Source organism: Oryx dammah, unplaced genomic scaffold, assembly GCF_014754425.2.
Source record: "Oryx dammah isolate SB20612 unplaced genomic scaffold, SCBI_Odam_1.1 HiC_scaffold_1, whole genome shotgun sequence".
In the NCBI taxonomy this organism is placed as follows: domain Eukaryota; kingdom Metazoa; phylum Chordata; class Mammalia; order Artiodactyla; family Bovidae; genus Oryx; species Oryx dammah.
The window spans coordinates 40273448-40280387 of NW_024070185.1; the positions used below are offsets into that span (position 1 = coordinate 40273448).

General features: G+C 37.0%; 1 pseudogene; it reads left to right on the plus strand.

Annotated features, from left to right (window-relative positions):
* Positions 1 to 3518: 3518 nt before the first annotated feature.
* Positions 3519 to 3968, plus strand: LOC120866609 (annotated as a pseudogene).
* The last annotated feature ends 2972 nt before the right edge of the window (positions 3969 to 6940 follow it).

Sequence of the window (6940 nt, forward strand, 5' to 3'; positions counted from 1 at the left end):
ATTTTATATCCTGCAACTTTACTATATTCATTAATTAGCTCTAGTAATTTTCTGGTAGAGTCTTTAGGGTTTTCTATGTAGAGGATCATGTCATCTGCAAACAGTGAGAGTTCTTCTTTTCCAATTTGGATTCCTTTTATTTCTTTTTCTGCTCTGATTGCTGTGGCTAAAACTTCCAGAACTATGTTGAATAGTAGTGGTGAAAGTGGGCACTCTTGTCTTGTTCCTGACTTTAGGGGAAATGCTTTCAATTTTTCACCATTGAGGATAATGTTTGCTGTGGGTTTGTCGTATATAGCTTTTATTATGTTGAGGTATGTTCCTTCTATTCCTGCTTTCTGGAGAGTTTTTATCATAAATGGATGTTGAATTTTGTCAAAGGTTTTTCCAATGGTCATGTATGGATGTGAAAGTTGTACTGTGAAGAAGGCTGAGCGCTGAAGAATTGATGCTTTTTCAACTGTGGTGCTGGAGAAGACTCTTGAGAGTCCCTTGGACTGCAAGGAGATCCAACCAGTCCATCCTAAAGGATATTAGTCCTGGGTGTTCTTTGGAAGGACTGACGCTAAAGCTGAAACTCCAGTACTTTGGCCACCTCATGCGAAGAATTGACACATAGGAAAATATTCTGATGCTGGGAGGGACTGGAGGCAGGAGTGGAAGGGGACAACAGAGGATGAGATGGCTGGATGGCATCAGTGACTCGATGGAGAAGAGTTTCAGTGAACTCTGGGATTTGGTGATGGACAGGGAGGCCTGGCGTGCTGCAATTCATGGGGTCGCAAAGAGTCGGACATGACTGAGCAACTGAACTGAACTGAGTACAGTTTAGTCTTAATGAGCCCATGCTGAGTCTTAGTGAATAGCACTTCTCTTTATATTAATAGGAAATTACATGCTCTCACTTTACGCTGTTTGAAAACCCGTCTATTTTGATAATCTATTTTTAATTTTGCATAGGGATTCTGTCTGGCTCACTGATCTGTAATTACAGAATTTACTATTTTCCCATATGGAGAATTTGCACTGCATTTGCTTTTCCAGGCCTAGGACACCTCTCCCTTCTAAACTATTCCTCAGAGGTCACAGTTGCTGTTTCGGAAGTTTCACCTCCTAGTTCTCTCCATCCCTGCAATGAAGGTCATCATAGCCAGGCACTTGATATTGTGAATACACCCATCTACCTTTGATACCAGGTCCCTCTTAAATAGTTTGTTCTTCGGTCTTCAACCTGAAGATCATTGTCTTTTGCACAGAAAACTGGCAGAACAGGAACGCAGTGGTCCTACTTCCTTTTTGTCACCTGTTATCACCATCTGTCTCAAGCAGAGGGCCTGCCTCTTCCTGTTTGTTCCTCTTGCTCATTAGTATAACTTTTAAAATTCTCCTCTTTTCCCCTTATTTTATTATATAAAGTTTAGCACCCCAAGAGTTTATGATTTAATTCATTCCTAGAGACATGTCTAGGTAGTTTATGGCAGAAAGTGAAGAAAAACTAAAAAGCCTCTTGATGAAAGTGAAAGAGGAGAGTGAAAAAGTTGGCTTACAGCTCAACCTTCAGAAAAATAAGATCATGGCATCCGGTCGCATCATTTCATGGCAAATACATGGGGAAACAGTGGAAACAGTGGCTGAGTTTGTTTCTCTGGGCTCCAAAATCACTGCAGATGGTGACTGCAGCCATGAAATTAAAAGACAGACGCTTACTCCTTGGAAGGAAACTTATGACCAACCTAGACAGCATATTAAAAAGCAGAGACATTACTTTGCCAACAAAGGTCCGTCTAGTCAAGGCTATGGTTTTTCCAGTGCTCATGTATGGATGTGAGAGTTGGACTGTGAAGAAGGCTGAGCACCCAAGAATTGATGCTTTTGAACTGTGGTGTTGCAGAAGACTCTTGAGAGTCCCCTGGACTGCAAGGAGATCCAACCAGTCCATCCTAAAGGAATCAGTCCTGGGTGTTCATTGGAAGGACTGATGCTGAAGCTGAAACTCCAATACTTTGGCCACCTGATGCGAAGAGCTGAATTGTTTGAAAAGACCCTGATGCTGGGAAAGATTGAGGGCAGGAGGAGAAGGGGCGACAAAGGATGGGATGGTTGGATGGCATCACCAACTCAATGGACCTGGGTTTGGGTGACCTCTGGGAGTTGATGATGGACAGGGAGGCCTGGCGTGCTACAGTTCATGAGGTCACAAAGGGTCAGACACGACTCAGCGACTAAACTGAACTGAAGTAGTTTAAATTCACCACTGGTGACCCCAAACCCTCTTTATCCTTTCTGTTTGTCTTTTCAAAATATAAGCTCCAATATTTCCTATCTAAAATGACATTTGAAGTAGTTTCTCACAAAAATATCTTTTAAGGTTCAAGTTAAAAGCAAACACTCACACAATGTGTGACCCTGGAGAAGTTTAAGGTCCTACCATTTTTAAACGACCTGCCACCTATATCTCAGTTTTAAATGAATTTAGAAAGTTAGTTGTTAAGAAAATATGAGATGAGTAGGTGATGTGGAAGAACTTATAGTTATGCCAGTGGTAGTAACTGGACAGTATCAGGACACATTGAAACTAATACCAACAGTACTACTGATGGATTGTATATAGGCTATAAGAGAAAGAAGAATCAAGAATTACAAAACCTATAATTTTTTTTTTGTTTGAGCAATTAGGTAGATGATAAATCTGTTTAGTGAAAGGTGAAAGATTTTGCAGCAGCAAATTTGGAAGGGGTATTAATAATTTTATTTGGTCATGTTTAAGTTTTCTATTAGATCCATATTGAAATGTTAAGTAGAATATAGGAATTTGGAGTTCTAAAAAGAGGACTAGGCTGGAGGTATAAATTTGAGTTGTCTACTGAAGATGAAATTTAAAGCCCTGAGATTAGTTGAAATTACTCAGATGAGATCACTGAGGTGAGAAGAGAGTAGAAGAGAAAGCCTTTGGACACAGAAACACTTAGAGGTTGGGGAAGAGGGAAAGGAGTTTGAGATGAGGCAAAGAGACTAAAGAAAAGCCAAGGAAGCCTGATATCCTGGAAATCAAGTGAGGGATGTGTATCAGGAAGGGGGGAATAGTGCATGGGGTTAAATGTTAAGAGCTCAAGCAAGATGATCTCAGAGAAGTGAACATTAGCTTTATAGCAAGATGAGGTCATTGGTGATATAAGGTCCATTTTTTTTTTTTAGATAAGTCAGAGAAATACCCAATTAGAATGATTTGAAGAGAAAATGGAAAGTGAAAACATAGAGAAAAGCATAGACCATGCTCTGTTTTTATGAAGGAGAACAGAGATATGGAGAGTAGCAGGAATAGGGTGTGGAATCAAAGGGAAGCTTTTGTTTGTTTGCTTTTTTGGTTTGTTTCAATCATCTTAAAGGATGCATCAGTTTGGATGGGAAGGATCCAGTGGAGACTATATTAATAATATAGTTGAGAAAGAAAAATGGCAGTAAAAAAAAGTTTCCTTTTAAAAATAAAGGTGAGTTTTCCACCATCTTTCCATGCTGCCATAATGGTGCACATCAATGTCCTGGCTAATGCTCTCAAGAGTATCAACAATGCCAAAAAGAGGGGCAACGCCAGGTGCTTATCAGGCCGTGCTCCAAAGTCATCCTCAGGTCTCTAACTGTGATAATGAAGCATGGTTACATTGGTGAATTTGAAATCATTGATGATCACAAGGCTGGGGAAATTGTTGTGAACCTCACAGGCAGGCTAAGTAAGTATGGAGCGATCAGCCCCAGATTTGATGTGTAACTCAAAGATCCTTCAGAAGAATGGCAGAATAACTTGCTCCTGTCCCATCAGTTTGGTTTCATTGTACTGACAACTTCAGCTGGCATCATGGACCATGAAGAAGCAAGACAAAAACACACAGGAGGGAAAATCCTTGGATTCTTTTTCTAGGGATATAATACATACAAATAAAATGCTTCAGAGGAAAAAATAAATAAAGGTAAGTGAGTTAAGATAGGAGCAGTGCCTTTTCTATTATAACTAGAGGGGGGCTATTATGTGTATACCGATACAAGTAGATTGACCATCTGGTGGAAAGATGAGGCAGTTCTTACTGGAGTGGAGTATTTTTGTACAAAATATACAGACCTATTAGCTTAGATCATGAGGAGAAGAGAATATAAGAGAACTGAAACCATCCACTGCAATAATGGAAAAGTCAAACTGGAGTAGGTTTGTCAGTGTCAAATGACCATTCCTGGGGTATGGTCATGGATTTGAAATGACTCTGGTCCGTACTGCTGTGATTCTCTCCATTAATACTGAGACACTGTAAAGAAATGTAGAGAGAGAGATTTGTAGAAGGAAAGTTAGGATTTTTTTTCTGGTTATTTACAAAAGAGATAAGCAACTAATTAATGGTACTTGAAAAGAGATAGTTATAAAGCTGGACAATAGAATCCAGACCTGATAACAAGAGCAGTAAAATAATTGAATGTGGTCAGTATATTCATTCTTTTACTTGATTTGGGCTTATTTTGTTCTTTTTGGGGGAATTTCTTGAGATAGAAGCTTATATTACTGGTTTAAGACCTTCCTTCTTTTCTATATGTTTCCCTCTCAGCACTGCTTTAGCTGCACCCCACGTTTTATATGACGTGTTTTCATTTTTATTTCCTTTTATGAATTTTAAAATTTCCTTTGAGACTTTATGATCCACTGTTTAGAAGTGTATTACTTAATTCCCAGGTTTTTGGAGATTTTCCTCATTTTTCTGTTACTGATTTCTAGTTTCCTTTTTGTCAGAGAACATACTTTCTATGATTTCAATTATTTTTAAATTGATTAAGGTTTGTTTTATGCTCAAGATATTATATACTTGGTGAATGTTCCATGGTGCTTAAAAAATGTATATTCTGTTCTTGTTGGGTGAAATGTTCTATATACATCAATTTTCTGTCGGTTAACTGTGTTGTTCAGATCACTTCTAGGCACTTTCACTGTAAGATCTTTGCCACAAGCATTTTTGTTATTTTCAGATATTTCCATTGCATAACTAATTGGCCATAAGACAGTTTTATGATAAAAGATAAAATAATTTAAAATAAAAGAGAAATTTAAAAGGACATGATGACTCATGAGAAACAAATAACAAAATTTAAAAGGCTTCATTACAAAATATGAAATATTTGAACACATTTAAGATGTATGTAGGTTCATGGCAACACTGCACAAAGAATTAATTTTGTATTATGAGTTGTACCTAAGCATTGTTTTCCAAGTCTTTCATCCATAGTATTTTATATATTTTTTTTGTTTATTGATACCTCTCCTCATTTGGCATCACACTTTTCTTTTTCCTGAAAATGCCTTCCTTCATTAAGAGGGGTGTTGGTTTTCAAATGCTAAGATGCATATTTGTTCCTGACCTTTGTATTACATTGTGAAAACTTGCACAGTGTTGTTTGTTCTTGGCATATTGTCATATGTCTGTTGACAGACACTCCTAAGTTCCATAGGAAATATGGGTTCAACTCCATGCCTTTGAGGCCCTCGGCCTCTTTCTCCTCCAATGCAGTGACTTTGAAAATAAGAAACCAACTCTTGTGGCAAATCATCATCTGTCAGCTCAATAAAACCATCAATAACATAGCTCAGTGAAACCAAAATGTCAAACCAGAAACTGTCAACCAGTTATATCTTTCGTAGCAAAACGCCTTACGGCCAATTAGTTATGCGGCCAAAATGTCTGTAGCAAAAATGCTCACAACAAGAATGTTTGCTGCAAAGAAGCTTGCAGCAGAAATACAAGACAGGTTCAGATCTATGTCTTTGATGATTTCTTACTAGTTCTATTGCTTGCTAAGAGGAGGCATTAAAGACCAAACAGTAATGGTAAATTTGTCTATTTCTCTTTTCAACTGTATTCATTTCTGCTTTGTGTATTTCAGAGGTTCTACTGTGTGGTGCCCACATATCAGGATTGTTATGTCTACCTGGTGGATTGATTCTCTTATCACTATGTAATATGCCTCTTTGCCTCTAGTAACATTGACTGCTCTTAAATCCACTTAATCTCATATTAATAGAGCCACTCCTGCTTTTTTAAAACTTAGCCTGTGCATGGTATACTTTTCTATCCTTTTACTTTCAGCCTATCTTGCGGAATTTTAAGTGAGTTTCTTATAAATAGCATATAGTTGTGTTGTGTTTTTAATGTACTTAATTGTTGCAGTGAGACTATTGTATTTAAAATAGTTGATATATTAAAACTTAGATTTGCCTTTTATTGTTTGTTTTCTCTGGTTCTTATTCCTCTGCTTCTCTTTTCTTTCCTTCCTGCAGGTTATTGAAACATTTTTAGAATTCTCTATTGATATAGATATATAGTTATAAAAAACTGTAAATATATAGTTTTTTTAGTGTGTCTCTTTGTATAGTTTTCATAGTAGTTGCTCTGGGTATTATAACTTACATATAGGACTTATAGCAGTTTACTGATATTAACATTACTTCAGTGAAATATCGAATCCCTTTTTCCCATTTATTTTTCTTTACCTTCCCCACTTCTAGCCTTGTCTTGGCTATAAGATGGCATTAAAATATTTGTTTCAATCATCAAATATGATTTACAAAACTCATGAGAAGGACAGTCTTTTTCGTGTACCCATATTTCTGTTCTTTCCATTTTTTCCCATTTGTTCAAAAATGATTCATTTTCTTTGTTTGAAGAAAATTCTTTTGCATTCTTGAAGGGTAGATGTGCTAACATCAAATTCTTTTAGTTTTCTTTTATCTGGTTATGTTTTCATTGCCTCTTCATTACTGAAGGATAAATTTCCCAGATATAAAATTTGATAATGACAACTATTTTCTTTACTCATTTGAAAATGCTGTGGCATATCCTTCTGGCCACCATGGTTTCCAAAAGAAATCCATTGTTATTCAAAGTAGTGTTTCCTGTAGCTAATGTGT